Genomic DNA, 25,836 nt, shown 5'->3' on the forward strand with positions numbered 1-25,836 from the left:
TGCCTTGGTTTGGGGACCTTCACAGGAAAATTATTTTATACAGGCCAAGTCCCTGCTGGGGTCTGCCCCAGTGCTGGGGTTCTACGACCCTTCCAAAAAGACTGTGGTTAGTGCTGATGCGAGCAGTTATGGGTTGGGGGCCGTTCTCCTGCAGTTAAATGAAAATAAACTACAGCCCATCGCCTACTGTTCCCGCACACTGACGGCTGCTGAGTCAAAATACGCTCAAATTGAGAAAGAGTGCCTGGCTGCAGTTTGGGCCTGTGAGCGCTTTCAGCGTTACCTAGTGGGTTTAGAGAAATTTAGTCTGGAGACTGACCATAAACTGCTAGTCCCTCTAATCAACTCCTACGATATCGACAAAACACCCTTAAGATGCCAGAGACTTTTGATGAGGCTGCTCAGGTTCAATGTTCGGGCAGTGCCTGTGCCGGGGAAACAACTGGTTGTGGCAGATACACTATCCAGACTCCCACTGGCTGCTGCTGAAGAGTCTTCAACTGAATTGGATGTGAAAGTGTATGTTGATTCAGTTCTGGCCACAAAGTCAATTTCTTCAAGGAAACTGGAAGAAATAAAGAAAGAGACATATTTAGATACAGACCTTCAAGAAGTTATAAAGTACATAAAAGAAGGTTGGCCCGAGAGTTGGGAAGCCTGGATGTCTTTAAGATCTTACCATTCAGAGAGGTCGCAGCTCACGGAGCTGGAGGGGTTGGTGCTGTTCCAGGACCGCATTGTTATTCCTGTCAGTATGAGGCAGGAGATGTTAAACAGGATTCACAATGGCCACTTAGGCATTACAAAGTGCAGAGAAAGGGCAGCTACGGCTGTATGGTGGCCTGGGATCAGCTCCGACATTGCAAGTCATGTGTCTAAATGTGCCTTTTGCCGGGAATGCCGGCCTACTCAGAGAAGGGAGCCCTTGATTTCTACTCCGCTGCCTTCAGACCGGTGGCAGTAAATAGCTGCTGATTTGTGCGAATTGCACGGGAAAAAGTTCCTAGTTGTGATCGACTACTATTCCAGGTATTTGGAAATTGCACCTTTGAATGAAATCACAAGTCAAGCTGTTATCATTCGTTTTAAGAGCTTGTGAGCTGGTGAGTGATAACGGCATGCAGTTCGCTTCTACAGAGTTCAGTGCTTTCAGCAGGGAATATGATTTTATACATTCCACATCAAGTCCACATTACCCGCAGGCCAACGGAATGGCTGAAAGGGCAGTTCAAACAACAAAATTAATTTTAAAGCAATCTGAGCTGTACCTAGCCCTCTTGTCCTATAGGGCGACGCCCATTCAAGCCACGGGGTTTAGCCCGGCACAGCTGATGCTAGGATGCCAGATTTGCACCACCTTATCCTCCGTGGGTTTCTTCAAGCCGACTGGCTCTGTTCCTCGGGACAAAGTCCTTAGGAGGGATGAAGAGGCCAAAAAGGGCTATCTTTTCTTCTACGACAGGAGACATTCTGTGAGGCTCTTGCTGGAGCTAAATGCAGGGCAAAGTGTCAGATTTAAACTGGATGATGAGAAGAAATGGAAGACGCCTGCTACGGTAATTGGACACTCTCCAGAACCAAAGTCTTATGTAGTCCTTACTGATGGAGGGACGGTTACACGCCGTAACCAGAAACATCTTCAGCCTGTACCTGAGAGTTTGGAACTGGATGCCTCAGTACCACCGCTGGTGGGATCCCCTGTTTTAAAAGGGGTGCCTTCCCCTCAGCAAGATCACAGTGGGGATATGTCTTTGCCTCCAGTGGACTCTCATTCACCTTCTTCTGTATCAGAGGACAGTTCATGCAGAGTTACATCAAGCGGAAGAGTGGTGAAACTTTCGGCCCGATATCGGGATTAACTTTAGGTAGAACAGTGACCGGAAGTATGGGCAGAATAATCCCATGGTCACTGTGGACTAGGGTAGTCTACCCCGATGTCCAAGTCAGGATGTAATTCATGTTGTTCATATTTTCTGTAACCTATTTGTTATGTACTATACAAAATTGCTGTTGTATACTCTGTTTGTATACCATGTTATTTGTTATATTTAAATGTATGCTTCGTCCTTTGAAAAGGGGGAAGATGTGATGAGAGCAGGAAGTGATGTCACTAGATTGGGGGCGTGGCTTAGGCCCGGTTGTCTGTGTCGCAGTTAGTTAGTGAGATCAACCATACCAGTTGTATAATTCCATGCTCTGTAATAAAATAGAGTTGTACCATCATTGCTGTGTCCTGCATATGTCATGCATCTCATGACAGTATCCTTTGTTGAAGAATAAGTCTAGGTAGGCTCCTCAGTTCAGGAGTGCTCAGGAGTGTATTTAGCATTATAAGGCAGCAAAGTTCAACCTATAGTGCTAAAGACATGTGCACACTCCTGAGCTATCAGTCTACATAAGTTTGCTCTTAAAGTGAAGGTAAAGTTAGCATCTTTATTACTTTTCAAATGTCAGTCGCCTAAAAAATAATGTTAGTTTAATTCATCAATTTCGTTAAAATTCGATATTTACCGTTTTATCCGATATTTATAACTCTATTCTCCTGGTTCTGTAATCTGCCCGTATTATTATTTTTTTTTTCTGCAGCCAGGTCACGTTGTTCTAGTAGCCAATTATCTGTCTGGCCGTTAGGCGGCCGTCATTTGACGTCACCGCATAACTATTGGATCTGCGCATGCGTTAGATACACTTCCTGTATCTTATAAGCCGTGCTCGTTCAAGATTTGTGCATGCGCAAATCTCCTTCACTCAAGCAACTCTGCCGAACGCACTTGGTTTAGCAACAATTAGCAATTTCTTTTATGCTAATCGAAAAGCGTAGAAAACAAAAAGCAGCCTTTACAGTTCGCTTGCAAGATAGTAATGAATGAATAGATATTCATTCAATACTATGTTGCAACGGGATTAACGCATGCGCTTCAGAATGTAATAGTTTTAGTCGCGCAGGCGCAAATTAAGGTTGAGCCGTAGTGTGCGCATGCGCAAGATTGAATAAAATCGAGAACGCGCATTTACCATACGTATAGAGCGGGTGTCAACGCTCTATATGTAATACACCAAGAAAGCAGGAAATAACTTGAAGGCGGAGCTTTAATCGGCAGGACACGTACAGATAAAGTATTGATTTTATATTGATATATATAGAAATATGACATAAAAACTTAGCGATCATGCTATATTTTGAAGAATTAACACACTACTGCTTTCATTTCCCGGAAACTTTACCTTCACTTTAAACAAAGGATGGCAAAAGAACAAGCAAAACTCATAATAGAAGTAAATGGCAAAGTTGTTTAAAATTGTATGCTCTGTCTGAATCATGAAGGTTACATTTTGACTTTACTGACCCTTTAAATTTTTTAAAGCAATTTAACATTATTTACAGATCTGCACACATAGAGGCCCATTTATCAAGCTCCGAATGGAGCTTGAGGGCCCGTGTTTCTGGCGAGTTTTCAGACTCGCCAGAAACGCAAGTTATGGAGCAGCGGTCTAAAGACCGCTGCTCCATAGCCTGTCCGCCTGCTCTGATGAGGCGGACAGAGATCACCACAATTCAACCCGATTGAGTACGATCGGGTTGATTGACACCCCCTGCTGGCGGCCGATTGGCCGCGAGTCTGCAGGGGGCGGCGTTGCACCAGCAGCTCACAAGAGCTGCTGGTGCAATGCTGAATACGGAGAGCGTATTGCTCTCCGCATTCAGCGATGTCTGTCAGACCTGATCCGCACTGTCGGATCAGGTCCGACAGACCTTTGATAAATAGGCCTCATAGCCCTGAGAAAAATGCTGTCAAAACCACTTAACTTCACAAAACAAACAATGCATCTTTTGGTTTATCCAGTTTTGCTGCACATCCATGTTTTTTGCTTAGATTGAGGCTAAAATAGCTTTTAGCTATATAAATAAATTTACTAGCTATTGATTTACCCTTAAAGGGACATTAAACACTTTAAGATGGTAATATACAATGATAAATCATACATATAAAAAAATGCAATATATTTGAATTGTTTATTTTGTCCCCCTTTTCTGTAATTCAATTCTGAAATTGTGAGCATTTCAGTTTAGTAGAAATGGAAGTGCAGAACACCGTTATATCCCACACAGTCATTGGCTGCACACTTTAGTGACCTATTTAAAAATGTCCCTAATTGGCCACAGCAGAGAAAATAACCTAAGTTACAACATGGCAGCTCCCATTGTTTTATAGACACTAAAACTTTGCAGTTATTTTTATAATATTAAAACAACTAATGAAACTTTACAAAATACATCTACATGTTATTCACAGACTAATCTTTTCTTATACAGCATCATTCTATTTAGCATTTATTTAGTGTTTCATGTCCCTTTAAGAAATTCCCAGCACTTTAGAATTCCTTAGAAAGCCTTAACATAAAAGAGAATCTAAAAACACTTGTTTTATAATATATTAAAGGGACATGAATCTCAGGTTTTTCTTTCATGATTTAGGTAGAACATAAAATTTTAAACAACTTTCCAGTTTATTTTTATTATCAAATTTGTTTCATTCTCTTGGTATAATTTGTTGAAGGAGCAGCCATGTACTACTGGTTTCTAACTGAACACATGGGTGAGCCAATCAGTATATATATATGCAGCCACCAATCAGCAGCTAGAACCTAGGTTCTTTGCTGCTCCTGAGCTTTCTTAGATAAATCTTTCAGCAAAGATTAACAAGAGAAGGAAGCAAATTAAATAATAGAAGTAAATTGGAAAGTTGTTTAAAATTATATGCTCTGTCTAAATCATACATTTCTAATTATGACTTTACTGTCCCTTTAACCCAGTATAAGTAGCAAAAAGGAAGAGAGCCTTCCCTATGATAGCCATATTTCAGTATATACTTCCTAGGGGTATAGGAATGGTCTTGTCTATTCAGATGTTTGGGGTTTTTTCACTTGCAATTCAAAACATTTCATTCTTATTTTTTAAATAATGCGTATATATTTAACAAGTTATTTTGCTATTTTGGAGCCACATATTTCAGCAATTTATTTTTGTGTTTTAAATTAAAAGGGCATTAGAGGGAACTCTTATGGCTAGATTACGAGAGGCGCACTAACTGTTGCACGCATATCATCTATTTTCATCATATGGACAGAAGGAGAAAAAAACCTAGAACATTTTCATAAATAATTGTATCTATTTCATGCATTAATCAAGCTTAAAATAATGGACTTTTCTAGAGACTGTGTCAGCTTCCTGGATACAACAATATCCATCACAAATAGCAAATTGCACTTATCTGTATACAGGAAACCAACAGATGTAGCTACCTCCACAGCTCTAGCTCCCACCCCAATCACATTAAAAAATCCATAATCTACAGTCAGGCCACCAGATATCACAGAATTTGCTCAGACACCAAGGACCGTGACAAACACCTCATCACACTGTCCCAATCATTCAGAAAAAAAGGTTACAAAACAAGGGTTATAAACAAACAAATTAACTCTGCCCTCAATACCCCACGTGAACACTTGCTACAATACAGGGAGAAGAAAAATATATCGCGTATCCCTCTAGTAGTCAAATATAACCCTGCTGTAGAAGGAATACGAAAAATCATAAAAGACTTACAGTCACTACTCTTAGAGGATCCCACACTCAAAAAAATCTTTCCAAAACCCCCTATCCTGGCATTCAGACAACCACCCAAAAAAAAAAAAAAAAACTGGTCCACAGGAAGCTACCCCTTGATAAAAAGAACACTCAGAATGGAACCAAGCGCTGCAAGAAAGCTCTCTGCAAATTATGTCAACACATTTGTGAAAGCAGCACAGCAAATCACAAGAGTAAATCCTATAAGATTAAAGAGGCATATTCATGTATATGTGCAAATATGGTATACATGATACATTGCACTGCTTGTGAAGTGGGATGTTATATTGAAGAAACAAGCCAAAATCTGCACCTTCGGATGAACTTACACAGACACTCAATAAAAACTACTGTAAAACAAAATACTGCACCCCTGTTGGTCACCTTTTCACCCAACCTGATCACTCCATCCAAAACCTCAAAATCAAGATTCTCAGAGGCAACTTCAAAAAGAGGGGGTACTACTGGCACTACTTGGAATGAAGATGAGGAATGCCTATAGTTAGTAGCTTAGTTCTGCTCCTAAATATTTTATATGTTGGGCTAAGGGATAGGCAAGGTGTCCGTACATGGACACTAGTGTCCATGACTGGCCTTTGCAGTGTATGCCACCCGTTTTGCGGTGGGGAGGAAGGAGTAGGACAGATGACTGCTGGTCCTGACTCCTCCTTGATGCAGGTGGCACCACGTCTTGCGGGGGTTGGGACCACACCCACGGGACGCCGCTCAGTAGTGGGAAAGTGAGTGAGAGAGAGGGAAGAAGCAAGCTGCCTGCAGTGCAGCCTTTGTCAACCACCCGTGAGCCATGACCCGTCCCAATTCCTTGATTTGTGCGGCAGCGTGGTGCTGGTGTCTGTGTGTAGAAGACCGCGGCCTACTTTGATAAACCTTACCTAACCAAGTAGGTAACCAAACATGATGATCATGTGATTAACATCAAGGTGGGTAAGTTTGCTTAGGAGTTGCAGACTCTCAATACAACAACAAAAAAAGAAAAGGTTAGAATTTTGAAAACATTTTATACTAGTATACCACAAGCAGTCTTTATATAAATGTTATTTTAAACTTGTTTGATTAGATAACTGTTAGGGGTAATATGAACCTGATGGCAGCCATCTTGTTCCTTGCAGCCATTTTGTAATGAATAGACTTTATTATACTGGGTTATGATAGTTTCCTTAGCTGTTCGGCCTTGCCAATGTACCCTGGCCCGACGCCCAGAAGAAGATAGAATAAGATAATGTAAACAAGAGGGTTCAGAAACCTTGTTGTCTCCGCAGATGGTAGTTTGTTATGACTCTGTAAGTATTGTTATGAGAAACTCATGTTCCAGTTTTTCCTTGTACTTTGCTCTGTATAACTGTGTAAGATGACGCGGTCCTAACGTGTCATCCCCTTAACCCTGTATGTCACTATAAGAAAGGCTTGCACTGTGCAATAAACAGAATTGGCTTTCGATCATAATGCTGCGTGGTCTGAGTCATTCTAAGGCCCCCTTATCAGATAATCTACATATGCCTCAGGTGGTACACTAGGCCCCAGGCTTTGGCCTGCACTGACACTTACCCCCTGGGGGGGACACCTAACAGTTTTGGCGTCAGTTTGTGGGATTCGCCGGGACTAAGTATGAGTGCTTCTACCATGCTTTCTTTCTGTGAATTTGAACCTAAATTTAGTCTGGTAATAGGTGTTGATAATATATGATAAAGGGGTTCCTGTGGTTGAAGCACAGGTTTGCGGAGGTTATAGTCCTGCCGGCAGTTGTGATAACCCCTCCAGACAGGTAATCAGTCCTGTACTGGGATACGACAGGTATTGTGAGTCCTGTCTGTGATAAGCGCGCAAGAAATATATGAATGCCAGTCGACGGGAGGATTTTTTAAGATAAGGTCCCCCGGGCAACTTGGCAGAGTGAGTGAGTCTCACGTGTGTTAAAGTTTCCCATATTCATTCCCATAATAGAGTTTTGTTACCCACCTGAAGCTCATGTTGATATCTGATGCTTGCTTTGCTTTGTTTGTGTTTTTGATGCTGTGCGTAGAAAATATTAAGTGGCTGTGCATGTTATTATTGTGGCTATTATTGTATTGAGAAATGGGAACTGCTTATAGATAAGAATGCACAGAGAAAATTAAATGTATAAGGTAAAAGAAAAGAAGAGTTAATAGTTTCTGCAAAAGACAGAAATATTTTTTTAAAAACACTGTCAGTGAGTACGGCTGTGTGATTCATAGAAAAATCTCTGTGTTAAAAGAATGTAGCAGGCAAAGAAGGGGGGCCACCACTGAGCGCGCACATAGATCAGAAGAAAAAAAAAAAAAAAGAGAGAAGAAACGGTTACAGCAGCTCCGTTTGTAAGACTTTTTGTTTGCTTGTTTAGGAAAATTTGTATATTGAGATGCATAATGTGTGATGGTCTGTAGGTTCTCACTGTGGTATGCGTGTAACAGATTTACTTTAAACCAAAAACAGAATGTATTATTTGAAAATGATTATCCCAATCCAGGCAAAAAATGGCCATTTTGCGTGGAATCGGAAAGAAAAATACATTTTGAACTTGGTGACAGGGTAATCTGGTAAATTTTATATGTATGTCGTACGCTATAAATTAGATGTTTTTCTGAGAAAGGAAAAAAGGGAGTAAATCTCTGGTATGCGAGATGGAATGAACTTGTGTGTCTGTATCGTAATAATGTTTCTTTCTGTTTCTCTGCTGGGAAATCAGACGTTTTTAGAAGATATTCGGTAATGTTATTTTATATACCTGTATTTTAAAGTCACCAGCATGTTTTAAGTATGTGGTATTCATGTGCAGTTTTACTTTTAAGTGATAATTGTTTGGCGGCATGTAAAGATATGATATTGCTTTTTTGCAAGTGAAGTAACGGCTTTGAAAGTGCGATGGTGTGTGTGATTTTTTTTGTCACGCTCTGGTAAATATGAAACTGTTTCAAATATGATTAATGGGTTAACATATGTTGTATTTGTAAGGTCTGTGCACAGAGTTGGTGCACCTAATGACATATAGTTATAAGCTGTAGTTGAAAGTTTATCTAAAAGTGCGTCCTTTTTTGTTGCAAGTAAATTAATCTGCAGGTCACGCTACAGTACAGAGGTGAAATTTGTGTGGTAAATCATACAAGCAGCCTAAATTATGGTTGGGATATACATATGTAATTTACGTGATGAATGGTTAGTCCTTAAAGGGACAGTCCACTGTGACAAGGTGTTGCTATTAATGTATTGTCAATGACTTGTTATACAAGCTGCATAGTATAACATATAGGAGAGATTGCATTTGCAAGTTTATTTGTATATATATGAAGTAGCTGGTCTTATGCTTTCAAAACACAGTTGATTGCAATGGGTTGCATTTTAGATAATAAGAATATATAATTATCTTATATTTGTCTGTAAAATCAGAGCTCAGCGCGTAGATGGAGCAATAGAAAATTGTCATTTTATTATTTAAAGGACCAGTGCAATAACACTGTATTAGTAGTTTGCAAAATATATTTTAAGGGACTTTTTTTTGTATATATTTATTTTAAATCTGCCGTTTAGATCGCAGATATTTCTTTTTGCAGTATAACTTAATTCTCTCTGTAATGCAAACTGAAGTGATAAGTTGTCTACAATTTTAGTGTAGGGATCCGGGAGACTAGCGGACAGAAAAAAAAAAAAAAAAACAAACCCCAGAAAAAACAGAGGAGTGAAAATATTTAAAGGGATACAGGAAAACTGATATAACATCTGAGAATTTAAGGGAATATTTACAGAAAAGACAATGACGTTTACTGTGAGCCTAACACTAGTATATTTCACTGTGTTAGCAGTTTCAATTAAAGATTATTTTTAGTTTGGGTAAAATGTCCCTTTAACTAGCCTGCATCCCACTGTGAGTGCGTTCTTATGCTGCTTATGCTTGTTTAGGCTATTTAATGAACGTCAGTATGCATTTTTTATTATAAGGATCATTGGGAATAATTTAAAGGGGAAATTGTATTAGTATTCTTTTTCAGAAAGCTTATTTTTTGTGTTATATACGGTTGCTATATTTGGCTGGACAACTGCAGAATGGTGAATATCAAATTATACATAATATTGAATCCAATAATTTTGTTGTGGTTAAACTAATTAGCATTTATCCAGTTTTCGTGTGAATTTTATATTTTTAAGCAGTAAAGAGTGTTTCTCCTTTAAGTAAAAATGAAACTTTGAGCTTGCCTTACTATCCTTGAGAAGAATGATAACACTGTGCATGTTTTGGTTTTCTTGTTATAATGAAAATGAAAAAGTTTCTCTGTTTGGCTTTGTTGCAGAGAGAACAATTTGCACTTTACATTTAAAGCGGCAGTACTGGTGTTCTATGTTATAAAAAATGATAAATATAAATTGCTCACTACAAAGAAACAAGTATTTATATTATATTCTATCACAGAATATAGCTTAAAAATGATAACTTTATTTCTGTGGCTGTCAAACTGTATCTCACAATTAAAAGTCCTATCGGAATAATGTAATTTTCATTTATCCTAGAATGTCCCTTTAACAGTGGCTACTGTGGTTATCTGATCTTTCCTAAATAAGCGCAATTTTATTTGTACAATCTGCAACTGAAGTTTCTTGGGCATCTGCTGTGATTGCTTTCTTTGTGTGATATGAAATTTTTGTAATTAGTGGATGTTTTTAATTGTTTGTAGTGTTCTGAGAATGTTGCATTCCAGTGAATGTCAGAATATGTGTTGCATTTTAAGTTAATTGTGGTTGTTTGAAATTTGTGTCAGCAGCTAATGTTTTGTTTTGTGAAAGACAAGAACGATTGGTTTTCACTGTTTGTTTGTTATGTTTTTCTCTTTTGTGAATACGTGTGGAAGCGTGCTGTATGGACAGCATAGTGAATAGTGAAGTGTATTTCATTTTTGCTTGCTATTGAGAATTGTCTCTGCATGAGTGGAGTGCATGATTTGTCGTTTAGTTTCTTGTTATCTTGTGTTTGCATGTCACATGAGATGTTTCACGCAAACATGGGGGAAGTATTGATGAGTATTGATGAATATCTTTATGTAATGGGGGTGATTGCTTTTAGGAGGTGAACCTAAAACGTTTTGAATCTCCTCGTACAATGTTATTGTCTAACCACCAGCTGTGCCCTAAAATTTCCTTGTCTTACCCCTATGCAGGATGCACTACGTCCCTAGGATTGTCTAGAACTTTCCTTCATTGGGAATCTGGCCACGGAAAAGCATCTACCTTGCTGGCCACCCCGGTCGTAGCCTGTACACCCACACCCCACTCTTTTTTTTTCCCTCCCTGGTGGATTAGATGTTTCTGTGTTTTATTTTGCTCTCATATTTCAGATGCCTAAAATGTTTTATTTTTCTATTTTGGTTCTTAACATATTTGTATTTGCAGGATGAGAGTATGCTGTCTTCAGAGATTGAAACACACTAACTGAATTATTTTTGAGTTTCCATATTTAGGTAAAATCTGTACAGGCAAAATTCCATAAGTGCACTCTTCAAAAGATTAAAGATTGAAAGCAAGTAAAGCTTTAAAGAAAGAAAAAAGGAAGATGAAATACCTTTTGTCAAGCTTGTTTTAACCACCATACTGCAGTAAAAAAAAAAAAAAGTTACTGAACTATCTTTGGATCCATTCTTTGCTTTGCATGCTGGTACCAGCCCCAGAACTGGACTCTGGGTAATCCATGACTGTTTCCTCTGATGTGTGTCTTCAGGACATAAAGACTATCCTTCTCTGGACTGTGCCTTACCGCTCGATATGGAGGTCCTGTTATGCTGTTACAGGGTCAACCAATTAAATTAGGGGAGTATTGTTTTAACTCAATTCCTTATATTGCTTGTTTTGTATTCTCTTGTATTTGTATTATTTTTATTGATCATATTGGGTATAAGACATCATATGCTTCATTGGTATTAGTGCACATGGTAGTTTATGTGCTTAACAAAGTAACCATTTAGATAAAGGTAACTGTGAACTGTGCAGTATTGTACCCTATTGAATGATCCACTGAGTATAAAATATGTTTAAGGAAAATGTTACAACATAGCATAATATTTTAGACCCTTCACCCTTTAGAACATAAGGAGGACACGTCTAAGCTAGAAGTTTATAGTAAATATACAGAGAAATGTTTGTTCAGGGAATAGCATAATTATAGGTTATGAAAGCAAATGTATTTTTCCCTTTTATTAATTAGTATGGTATCTGCAAAGTGAATTTGGTCATTCCTGATGTTTGTCAAAGAGAGTAATTCTTACCATAAAGATGTGTTTACCTTTAAAAGAGCTTGTAGTTTTAAATGATGTTCTGTTTGTATGCTTTCCTCATACAGGAGTGTGAGAGAATTTAGGTTGCATAAAATAATTAGTAAACTAGTAGTGTTTATATCAGATGAGATTGTTGAATATTAGGATCATGGTTGGAGAATTATACACATTATAGATAGCAGCCATCCAGAATAAAGCAACACAAGGTTATTTTATTTTTTTAGAAGTTCAAAGTGACAGTGTAAAGAAATTCATTTATTGTTATTGACTGTTTTCTTTTTTTCCATTTTTGCTACAGGGCAGGCCTTAGCATAAGTTTTGGCATAACCATTCAGGCCCTTGATGAAGTTTGGCAGGTTTTCACTTGCTTAGTATTCATGAAGTATCATTTAAAAGTGTATAGAGAAGTTGTAAATTATTCTCTGAGAAATATCAATGTATTTAGTTTATATTATATATCAACAATGTTTTGTTTGATTTTAAATGACATAGGATGAAAGTGACGTTTTATTGGGACATAATTGTGATTGTATTGCGGTGTGTACTTATCCTGTACTGTTTCTGTGTGCTTCCTAGACTCCCTGTAACTTGAGTGTTTGCTTGCCATGGGTATCCACTGGTTGCCTTGTCTACCCCATGAACAAACCATCAGATTTCCAGTATCTCCCTGCGGAAGAACCGTGGATAAGCATCCCTACTGCAAATGAACTGTTGGAGAACTGTATTATAGCAAAGTGTCAAGGTGCAGCGCTCTCAAATGGACAAAGACTATTCTTAAAGTGTTCAGAGGCCACCTAGAGACAGTTGTGCTGTTGCTATGTCATGCTTTACTGTGGAAAAGGAACTGTTGGACATATTGGGGGGTGCTAGCAATGCAGGTGGAGAGATAGACGATGCAGCGTTGTTTGGGGGTAGATGGGGGGGCTGGTTGGGTCTCTGTGCCGGTAGACCGGTAGTTTTGGGAAGGCTGGAAGATAGATGGAAGGTATTGGAGGGGCTGTACCTATATGCAGTGACAATTAACCTATAAAAGTATATCACGACATAGGAATATTTTTCTCTTTAGTATTCTCACAGAGTTCTGTTACCATAATATAAGGCTTTACTAATTTTCTATGCCAGTCTATTTTTATGTTATTCTGTTAGAATAAAAGGATGGTATGTTAGGGGTAATATGAACCTGATGGCAGCCATCTTGTTCCTCGCAGCCATTTTGTAATGAATAGACTTTATTATACTGGGTTATGATAGTTTCCTTAGCTGTTCGGCCTTGCCAATGTACCCTGGCCCGACGCCCAGAAGAAGATAGAATAAGATAATGTAAACAAGAGGGTTCAGAAACCTTGTTGTCTCTGCAGATGGTAGTTTGTTATGACTCTGTAAGTATTGTTATGAGAAACTCATGTTCCAGTTTTTCCTTGTACTTTGCTCTGTATAACTGTGTAAGATGACGCGGTCCTAACGTGTCATCCCCTTAACCCTGTATGTCACTATAAGAAAGGCTTGCACTGTGCAATAAACAGAATTGGCTTTCGATCATAATGCTGCATGGTCTGAGTCATTCTAAGGGGCCCTTATCAGATAATCTACATATGCCTCAGGTGGTACACTAGGCCCCAGGCTTTGGCCTGCACTGACACTTACCCCCTGGGGGGGACACCTAACAATAACTAATTTGTACTTGTGGAACTAGACCAGGGGCATCCAACAAGCAGCCCATTTGACAGCAAAGTGCCGCTCTCCTGACTTATAGAAACTTAAAATGTGTTGGCAGATGGGAACCATGTGACCCATATAGTCTGCCCAATTTTCTGAATACTTATATTTGTTCCTGGCCTTATCTTATACCTTGCATAGCCTTATGCCTATCCCATGCATTTTTAAACTCCGTCACTGTCTCTACCACTTCTGCTGGATGGCTATTCCACCATGAATCCACTACTCTGTCTGTTTTTTGATGTTTTTAATTTGAAATGTACCTTGGTGTCCTTTACTAAAGTCTGTACTCTGGAAAATGTCCGCCACAGCCTTGGTCCATGCCTATCCCTGGTTGGGCTGCAGATAAGATCTCATAGCAGGCAGGGGTGCTGTGTACAGGATTAGAACAGACTAGACAAAATCAGTACACAACTGATAATATTGTACACTTGTGTAGCACTCACTTTCCTCTAAGGCTGTTAAATTTGAGGAGCAATTTAATAATAATATTAATCAGCAGTGATTTGCAAAATTAAAATATAACCTTTATTAGGCTTTTAAAATAAAATGTTCACCTCATATACACACAAATTAAAAACGCAGAGTAGTGGATCAGGTTGTAAATATTTAACACTTGTGAAGGGGTGGAAACAAAGTTTCAACTTATATATTAATCCTAGCCTAGGATGTCAGTGTTAATCCATAACTAGGTGATATACAAGATTTATAATACTTTATTAGAGTATATTTGCATTCAGTGGCATAAACATAAATCTATTTAGTAGTGTTAATGACACTACTGTGTAATGAAATAAAGATTATACTGTTGTAAGTATACATAACTTCTTCATAACTCTGCACATAGCTTAGCGCCAGGTTTCTAAAGCAAATTGTTAGATATTTAGCAAAGAAAACAGAACGCCGCTCCTGGCTCTACTGAGTGAGTCTGTTTTCTTCTGCTAAGCGCATCTGGGCACGCTGTCTAATCACAGCCGGCCCGATCGTGCTATTTAAATCAATGTAGCTTGTTCCTACTACCAGACCAGAGCGGGAGCGAGCTACATTGATTTTAATAGCGCAATCGGGCGAGCTGTGACTAGACAGCGGCCCGCTATGCACTTAGCAGAGGAAAACAGACCCGCTCAGTAGAGCCATGAGCGGCGTTCTGTTTTCTTTGCTAAATATCTAACAATTTGCTTTAGAAACCTGGCGCTAAGCTAATGTTATATAATTCTGCACTATGTGCAGACTTATATAACATTATTTGCTAGGTTTACTGGCCCTTTAAATTTTTTAAAGCAATTTAACATTATTTACAGATCTGCACACATAGCCCTGAGGAAAATGCTGTCAAAACCCCATTACTTCGCGAAACAAACAATACATCTTTTAGTTTATCCAGTTTTGCTGCACATTAATGTTTTTTGCTTAGATTGACGCTAAAAAAGCTTTAAGCTATATAAATAAATTTACTAGCTATTGATTTACCCTTAAAGGGACATTAAATACTTTGAGATATAATATAAAATGATAAATCATACGTATAAAAAAAAATGCAATCTATTTAAATTGTTTATTTTGTCCCCCTTTCCTGTAATTTCATTCTGAAATTGTAAGCATTTAGTTTAGTAGAAATGAAAGTGCAGAACACTGTTATAGTCCACACAGCTATTGGCTGCACACTCTAGTGACCTATTTAAAACTGTAAACAGTCAAGAAAAAGGAATCCCCAAACGAAGTTCCTTAAAAAAAAATCTTCAAAGTTTATTCCGGACGTATTTAAAAGCAGCAACTTTTAAAACAGAAGTAAGTGAATGTGTTCAGACCACTACGTCTAACACGTTTCAGCTAATTACAGCCGTACTTATAGACCTATCTTACGGCTAGATTACGAGCTAACGAGTAGTTTATGCTCACCGCTCACCTACAGACAGCACTGGTATTACGGATTTTTACAAACCCAGCGTTAGCCGCAGAAAAGTGAGCGGAGAGCAAAATTTTGCTCCACATCTCACCTCAATACCAGCGCTGCTTACGCTTTAGCTGGCTAAACGTGCTCGTGCATGATTTCCCCATAGGAATCAATGGGGCAGAGCCAGGTTGAAAAAAAAAACAACACCTGCAAAAAAGCAGCGTAAAGCTCCTAACGCAGTCCCATTGATTCCTATGGGGAAATTAAATTTATGTCTACACCTAACACCCTAACATGAACCCCGAGTCTAAACACCCCCTAATCTTACACTTATTAACCCCTAAACTGCCGCCCCCGACATCACCGACACCTACATTATATTTATTAACCCCTAATCTGCCGCTCCGGACACCGCCGCCACCTACATTATACTTATGAACCCCTAATCTGCTGCCCCCAACATCGCCGACACCTACATTATATTTATTTACCCCTAATCTGCCGCCCCTAAATGTTGCCGCAACCTAACTACAATTATTAACCCCTAATCTGCCGCCCCCAATGTCACTGCCACTATATTAAAGTTATTAACCCCTAAACTTAAGTCTAACCCTAACCCCCTACCTTAAATATAATTTAAATAAATCTAAATAAAATAACTACAATTAGCTAACTATTTAATAGCTACCTAGTTAAAATAAAGACAAATTTACCTGTAAAATAAAACCTAAACTAAGTTACAATTACACCTAACACTACACTACAATTAAATTAATTTTCCAAATTAACTACAATTAAATACAATTATCTAAAGTAATACACTAAATGACAGAAAATAATAAAATAATTACAAGTTTTTTAAACTAATTACACCTAATCTAATCCAACTAATAAAAGGCCCCCAAAATAATAAAAAGCCCTACCCTATACTAAATTACAAATAGCCCTTAAAAGGACCTTTTGCGGGGCATTGCCCCAAAGTAATCAACTCTTTTACCTGTAAAAAAAGTACAATACCCCCCAACATTAAAACCCACCACCCACACAACCAACCCTACTCTAAAACCCACCCAATACCCCCTTAAAAAAACCTAACACTAACCCCTTGAAGATCACCCTACCTTGAGAAGTCTTCACCAACCGGGCCGAAGTTCTCAACGAAGCCGGGCGAAGTGGTCCTCCAGACGGGCAGAAGTCTTCATCCAAGCCGGGAAGAAGAGGTCCTCCAGACGGGCAGAAGTCTTCATCCAGACGGCATCTTCTATCTTCATCCATCCGACACAGAGCGGGTCCATCTTCAAGACATCCGACGCGGAGCATCCTCTTCCTTCTTGATCCGATGATTGAATGAAGGTACCTTTAAGTGACATCATCCAAGAATTAAGGAATTAAGGTAGAAAAAATCCTTTTGGCTGATGCAATCAGCCAATAGGTTTGAACTTCAATCCTATTGGCTGTTCTAATCAGCCAATAGGATTGAAGTTCAATCCTATTGGCTATTCTAATCAGCCAATAGGATTGAAGTTCAATCCTATTGGCTGATTGCATCAGCCAATAGGATTTTTTCTACCTTAATTTCGATTGGCTGATAGAATTCTATCAGCCAATTAGAATTGAAGGGATGCCATCTTGGATGATGTTACTTAAAGGTACCTTCATTCAGCTTTAGTCGTCGGATGAAGAGGATACTTCATGTCGGATGTCTTGAAGATGGACCCGCTCCGCTCTGGATGGATGAAGATAGAAGATGCCGTCTGGATGAAGACTTCTGCCCGTCTGGAGCACCTCTTCTTCTTGGCTTGGATGAAGACTTCTGCCCATCTGGAGGACCACTTCGCCCGGCTTCGTTGAGTACTTCGGCCCGGTTGGGTGAAGACTTCTCAAGGTAGGGGGATCTTCAAGAGGTTAGTGTTAGGTTTTATTAAGGGGGGATTGGGTGGGTTTTAGAGTAGGGTTGGGTGTGTGGGTGGTGGGTTTTAATGTTGGGGGGTATTGTACTTTTTTTTACAGGTAAAAGAGCTGATTAAGGGCTATTTGTAATTTAGTGTAGGGTAGGGCTTTTTATTATTTTGGGGGGCTTTTTTGTTTTATTAGGGGGATTAGATTAGGTGTAATTAGTTTAAAAAAACTTGTAATTATTTTATTATTTTCTGTAATTTAGTGTTTGTTTTTTCCCCGTACTTTAGATAATTGTATTTAATTGTAGTTAATTTAGGAAATTAATTTAATTGTAGTCTAGTGTTATGTGTAATTGGAACTTAGTTTAGGTTATATTTTACAGGTAAATTTGTCTTTATTTTAACTAGGTAGCTATTAAATAGTTAATAACTATTTAATAACTATTGTACCTAGTTAAAATAAATACAAAGTTGCCTGTAAAATAAAAATAAACCCTAAGATAGATACAACGTAACTATTAGTTATATTGTAGCTATCTTAGGGTTTATTTTATAGGTAAGTACTTCGTTTTATATAGGAATAATTTAGTTAATTGTAGTAATTTTATTTAGATTTATTTAAATTATATTTAAATTAGGGGGGTGTTAGTGTTAGGGTTAGACTTAGATTTAGGGGTTAATACATTTAATATAGTTGCGGCGACGTTGGGGCGGCAGATTAGGGGTTAATAAATGTAGGTAGGTGTCGGCAATGTTAGGAACGGCAGATTAGGGGTTAATAAAATTTAACTAGTGTTTGCGATGCGGGAGTGCGGCGGTTTAGGGGTTAATATATTTATTATAGTGGCGGCGATGTCCGGTTCGGCAGATTAGGGGTTAAAAAATGTATTTTAGTGTTTGCGATGTGGGGGGCCTCAGTTTAGGGGTTAATAGGTAGTTTATGGGTGTTAGTGTACTTTTTAGCACTTTAGTTAAGAGTTTTATGCTACGGCGTTAGCCCATAAAACTCTTAACTACTGACTTTTAAATGCGGTACCAGGCTTGACAGGAGAGGGTCTACCGCTCACTTTTTTGGAAGACTCGTAATAGCGGCGTTAGGCAAATTACATTGAAAAAATAGGATACGCAATTGACGTAAGTGGATTTGCAGTATTTTCGAGTCTGGCCATAAAAGTGAGCGGTACACCTGTACCTGCAAGACTCGTAATACCAGTGGGCGTTGAAAAGCAGCGTTGGGACCTCTCAACGCTGCTTTTTAAGGCTAACGCAAGACTCGTAATCTAGTCGTTAGTGTCTAACATGCTTGTCTCTTATACACATGCTAATTATAAACACTCATCAGAACATAATCAACATAATCACTTAATTCACTAAATCAAAGATACATTGCATTGTGTTCTAAATCTTAATTACATATGCAAAGATTTAAGATATAAAAAGCTGCTTATTGAGGTATATGGAGAATCTAAATATTATTTAAAAAAATACATCAGTTTTATGCCTTTTTAAATTAATTTTCAAGACATATTTTATATTATACTTATGTTAACATTTGTAATATGTTGCCTGCAGTATATGAAAACTTCTTTAAATAGTAACAAATACATCTACAAGCATATGTTAACACATTAATTCATAACGTACATAAATGTATCCACGGATTCTGCAAATTTTATATCTGAGTATCTTATTCATTAGCCATGTTAATCTTATATTTTAACTCTTTATATATCCAAAGATAATAAAGTTTTCCCTCTTTAACAAAAAGTGATGTCAACTAAGATTTAATGTCACTTTCAACACCCAAATAATAACGAAAAATGAATGAATATGGGGTATATCTGACTCCCATCCTTTGATGGTCCTTATATTCCACTTTTGATCCCCTTAGTTGATAATGATTTCTATTCATGCATTATTATATATGAAAATATAGGCTTTAACCCCTTAATGACCACAATGTACCCTGTATGTTACTGGTCGTTAAGGGTTTTTTCAGGACATAATAGCACAAGTCTAGCAAGAACACACTATTAATGCCCTCCCTCCAGCAGGCTTTGTGGAATAGAGCAGTCTCAACGCTGGTGGCAAGACCGCGCTATAAAACAATTAAGTCCCAAAAAAAGGCCAGTGACATACAGGGTACGTTGGGGGTCCTTAAGGGGTTAAACAGAGCTTGTTTCCTGTCTTTTCCCTTCAGGATGTATTTACTCTACTGTACTGTCAGCCATCTCTTGTTTGCTTTACTGCATTAAATGTTACTTTATGATACATTTATATTATTTTTTCTGACAGATATCCTCAGTCCATCAGGGTACAAGTTTATAAAAATATGTACATTATTGATACATTCTTTCAGTTATCATATATAGGACATGTATATATATTCCTCATGTTGATATTTCATACTTATACATTATTCACACTACTGGGGGTTCTGACTAAATGCTATCCCCAGATATTGATGCAAGTTTAACAAGATATATATACAGTGGTAGCGGCCATGTTTTGTTTTTTATTTCTAGTAATTTATTAAATCAAATCTGGAGTTTAACCCTTGCGGTATTCTGGTATTCATTCGAAATATCCAGTAGATCTCTTGTTTGCCTAACAGTTGTTCAATATCGCCTCCTCTTTCATTAATAGTAACTTTTTCTATGATATTCCATGTGAATGTGTCTAGCTGTCTATTATGTAATTCCTACTCTCTGATTGGGATGTTACGCTGTTCAGATGTTCTCTTATTCTCACCCTCCCCTCATGAGTAGTTTTACCAATGTACTGGAGTTGGCACTCTCTGCAGGTTATTAAATATATTACATTTGTACTCCTACAGTTAACACATTTTTTAGTTTGAAAGCTTTCACCTGTGACACTGGACTTAAAATTCACACCAATGGTCATGTGTTGGCATGCTATACATTGCGTGTATCCACATTTTTGTGTGCCTTTTATTTACAGCCACAAGGATTTATGAGTTTTATTCTCTTTCCTTACTGTTGGGGAAATTAGATTTCCTATAGTCTTACCCCATCTATAGGAAAAGTTACAATTTTTGCTTGTCACATGTTGTAGTTTATTATCTGCGCTTTTTGATAATATCACAGATATTTCTATATTGTGGTGAATATTGTGTCGTAAATGTGATTTTGTCTTTTAGTCTATTTTTATTCTTAATTCTTTTACACGTGTGTTTATCTTGAATTAGATCTTTTCTGTCCATGGCCATTACTTTCAATTTAGTTTCTTTGACTATTTGTTTCGTTAAACCCCTCTGAGATTTATCGCTAGTATTTCTGCTTCATGCTGGAAGCGGTCATCCTTAGAGCAGTTCCTCTTAGTTCATATAAATTATCCTTTGTCAATCGCCTTAAAGACTTGCTGTGGATGACTACTCCTTGCATGCAGCAGAGCATTCCTTGCCATTGGCTTTCTTTACATTTTAGTGTGAATACTTTGATCTTTATCATCAATATAGAGTGAAACATCTAAATAATTAATTTATGTTTTATGTATCTTATGCGTGAACTTCAAATTTATGTCATTGGTATTCAGGTAAACAATGAATTGATTCAAGGTAATCTCATCTCCTTGCCGTATGAAGATTAAGTCGTCTATGAAACGCTTATAGATCTGTATATACTTTCTAAACGGGTTTCTATCTTCAAAGATGTGGGACAGTTCCCACCAACCCATATAGAGGTTGGCGTATGAGGGCGCACATTTCGCCCCCATTGCTGTCCCACATCTCTGGAGATAGACTTTTCCCGCATAATTAAAATAATTATGCGTAAGTAAATAGCTGACTATTTCCAGTACATAGTCACGGAATTCTTTACTCATATGTTGTCTTTCAGTTAGAAAGAATTCAATAGCTGTAAACCCTTCACTGTGTGGGATAGTGCTATAGAAGGACACCACATCTACTGTAAGCCATTTACTGTTCTTTGTCCATGTTACTTGTTCCAATATTTGAATAAGATGTTTAGTATCTCTTAAAAAGATTGACAATTCTAATACCAGTGGCTGAAGTATAGAGTCAATCCACTCAGAGAGTGGTTCAAGTAATGACCCTATGCCTGATATAACAGGGCGGGCTGTAACATTCTCTAAGCTTTTATGTACTTTCGGGAATGCATGAAACATTGGCATCTGTGGATGGTTAATTAATACAAATTCACTTGTAGGTTTATCAATTAACCCTGCATGCAGCCCCTTATCTATATATATGTAAGTTCATGTTTGTATGTATGTGTTGGATTCCTATCCAAAATCTCATAGCTCGGTATGTCATTAAGCTGTCTCTTTATTTCTGCATCATTGCTAGTGGTGTCCCATACTACTATGCTCCCCCCCCCCCCCCCTATCGGACCTCTTAATGATTATATATGTTCTCTTTTGTAAATCCTTAAGAGCTTTCCATTCTTTAGTTGTCAGATTAGATTTATTTCTTGTTAGTTTGGTCTCTTCTGATAACTTAATTAAATCTATTTCAATCCTGTTCTGAAACAACTCCAGAATGTTACCTCTAGTCTGGACAGGATAAAAATCAGATCTATTTCTAAAGCCTATGTGACTGTTTTTATATTCAGAGTGACTAGGTATTTGCGCTTCTTCTAGTTCAATGAGACTCTCTCTAGCACACATATCACTGAAATCTAATCTTATATCTTTGGATGCCATATGTCTGTTGTCAATATCCAATATTATTTGAGACGTTATTTCTGTGTCTTGCTTTGTTTCAGAAAAGAGTTTTTTCAATGTCATATTATGTATTAGTCTGTTCACGTCTTTCAATGTCTCACAAAGGTTAAAGGGTTTGGTATGTACAAAATTTTGTGGCCAGACTTTTAGCCGACGGACATTTGGCAGACGGACATTTGGCCGACGGACATTTGGCCGAAACACAAGTGGCTGTCAGATAACAGTCCGGCCACGAGATAGATAGATTTGATAGATAGATAGATACATAGATTTGATAGATAGATAGATAGATAGATACATAGATTTGATAGATAGATCAATAGATGCAATAGATACATTTGATAGATACAATAGATAGATTTGATAGATAAATAGATAGATTTGATAGATAGATAATTTCCCAGACAGAGAATTACAAGACGTGCGCCTGGGACCCATGGTAAGGTTCCCAGAGGCAGTTGCGGCGCCCGAGGCTCTGATTAGAACAGAGCACTCTGGAATGAATCTGCCCTCGGCCGTCATTGGAACATTCTTTAGCTTTCTGTCTGTCGGCCAAATTTCCGTCTGCCAAATGTCCGTCTGCCAAATGTCCGTCTGCCAAATGTCCTTCTGCATTTTGTCAGAGCACCACAAAATTTAGGCCATAACTAATAACAAGGGATAGGCATGGACCAAGGCTGTGGTAGACATTTTCCAAAGTACAGACCTTAGTGAAGGACACCAAGGTACATTTCAAATTACAAACATCAAAAAACACTCTCTTTACAGAGAGGGTGGTAGACGCATGGTGGAATAGCCATCCAGCAGAAGTGGAAGAGATAGTGAAGGAGTTTAAAAATGCATGGAATAGGCATAAGGCTATGCTAGGTATAAGATAAGGCCAGGAACAAATAAAAGTATTCAGAAAATTGGGCAGACTATATGGGTCACATGGTTCTCATCTGCCAACACATTATAAGTTTCTGTAAGTCAGGAGAGCGGTACTTTGCTGTCAAATGGGCTGCTTGTTGGATGCCCCTGGTCTAGTTCCACAAGTACAAATTAGTCATCTAATCAAACAAGTTTAAAATAACATTTATATAAAGACTGCTTGTGGTATACTAGTATAAAATGTTTTTTAAAATTCTAATCTTTCTTTTTTTGTTGTTGTTGTATTGAGAGTCTGCAACTGCTAACCAAACTCCCCCATCTTGATGTTAAACGCATGATCATCATGGTTGGTTACTTACTTGCACCTAGATTACAAATTTTGCGTTGCCGCTTGTTAAGCTGAAAATATGGCATTTTCAGTGTTAAAACAGCACCACAGCTATTACAAGTGTTGTCGGTATAGGTGTACCGCACACCTTTTAGCCTGTAACATCAGTCCCGCACAAGTAAAAATGACATTTTTTCATGGGATTCCCATTGCACCGGTATTACGAGTTTTGCGGTAAGGCTAAAAAGTGAGCGTTACAGCCTAAAAACAAGATCTGTACCGAAGTCAGTAGTTATGAGTGTTACGCTACAAAGCTGTAACATAAATCTCATAACTAAAGTGTAAAAAAGCATTGCATCGTAAACACTATAATAAATTTATAAACCCCTAATCTGCTGCTCCCGACATCGCCGCCACAAAAAAAATGTATGAACCCCTATTCCGCTGGTCCCCGACATTGTCGCCACTATAATAAACTTATTAACCCGTAAACCGCCACCCTCCCGCATTGCAAACACTTTTAAAATATTATTAACCCCTAATCTGCCATCCGCCCACACGGCCGCTATAGTAAACCTATTAACCCCTAAACCGCAAGTCCCCCACAACGAAAATATACTAAAATAAACTATTAACCCCTTAACCATAAGCTCCCCACAACAAAATAAACTAATTTAAACTATTAACCCCTTAATCTAACAACCCCTAACTTTATATTAAAATTACAATTTCCCTATCTTAAATTAAATTAAAATTTACCTATCAAATTAAAAAAAAAAAAATTAAACTAACAAACTATTATAATTATTAAACTTAAATTAAACTAACTACCAATTAAAACTACCAATAAAAAAATCCTAACACTACTCTAAAAATTACAAAAAGTATCTAATTACAAAAAATACTAACTTGCAAGGAATTCTGGGTAAGATATGCAAATTAGGTTCACAATGACACACCTGGGATAGTTATGAATCACTGCTTTAACCCTAGGCAAGCTTATATGCTGTGTGAACAGCAATATTTTGGCTTAAAGGGAATCTGCTGAAAAGCAGACAAGAAGTAAAAAGATGTGTCATTGTGAACCTAATTTGCATATCTTACCCAGAATTCCTTGCTGCATTGGAAACAGTGTATTCCAGAGGTTTTTGGGAAAAACAGGCCTACTGGCCTGTCTAGATTTGTTAATGAACTACACAATGATTTATTTTCTCTATATTTTGTGCGTATTGGAGGATTTTAAACTCACCTTTTATCTCCCCCTAATTTAAAATGTTGTTGTGTTTTGCCCGGAAACAACTTCACCCAGCAGTGATTCAAACTTTCTCCCAGCTGATGAGTGGCAATAACCACGAAACAGTCTGTCTGTGTTTACTGTAGCACCTTGGTGCACACATATTGGTTTTATTGTAGCTGTCCATTGTCCCTGTCACCTGAAGCCGAGGGAGCTGTTATCGGCCAGGAAACAGGGGGATAATGTGATTAGCAGATCTTTGGGTACTTTACGGTCTTTATTAAGGGTCAAATTTTAAATAATTATATTAAAAATTAAATTTTTTAGTAACTATTAGTAGGAATGAGTGCTTTATAAACCCAACTCTTGAGGTTCTCTTACCTCTTCTGTATTTATGTAGGGTTAGCACTGGAAATACTTTCCATTTATTCCTCTATTACACTATAACTAGTGCTAGTTCTCTCCCCCTATATTATTGTACACCTAACATGAACCCCGAGTCTAAACACCCCTAATCTTACACTTATTTACCCCTTATCTGCTGCCCCCAACATCGCCGACACCTACATAATGTTATTAACCCCTAATCTCCCGCCCCCAATGTCGCTGCAACCTACCTACATTTATTAACCCCTAATCTGCCGTCCGCAACGTCGCTGCCACTATAATAAACATATTAACCCCTAAACCGCCGCACTTCCGCATCGCAAACATTAGTTAAATATTATTAACTCCTAATCTGCCGCCCCTAACGTCACCGCCACTATATTATATTTATTAACCCCTAAACCTAAGTCTAACCCTAACCCTAACACCCCCTAACTTAAATATAAGTAAAATAAATCTAATTAAAACCTACAATTAATAACAAATAATTACTATTTAAAACTAAATACAGGTGGCCCTAGTTTTACAATGGTTCAATTTACACCGTTTCAGAATAACAACCTTTTTTTCCAGTCATGTGACTGCTATTGAAAAGCATTGAGAAGCAGTGCATTTATTAAAATAGCCAGTAGATTGAGCTGTCCACTTGTGTTGCAGCGCAGCCAAGCAAGCTGAAATTAATCAGTTTAACCAGACCTGAACTATCGAGCAGATTTCAAAGGAACAAGATCTTCCTGTCTATAAATTAGTCCAGATTGGAATGCATAGAAAGAACTGTTTGCAGAAAAATGCAAGTTAAGTCTGTGTTGTGTGATTATTTTATTAGGTTTATAATGCTGTTTAGCAAATGTTTTTGTTCATTTAACTTAGTTTAATTATATAT

Source organism: Bombina bombina, chromosome 11 (genome assembly GCF_027579735.1).
Source record: "Bombina bombina isolate aBomBom1 chromosome 11, aBomBom1.pri, whole genome shotgun sequence".
NCBI lineage: Eukaryota > Metazoa > Chordata > Amphibia > Anura > Bombinatoridae > Bombina > Bombina bombina.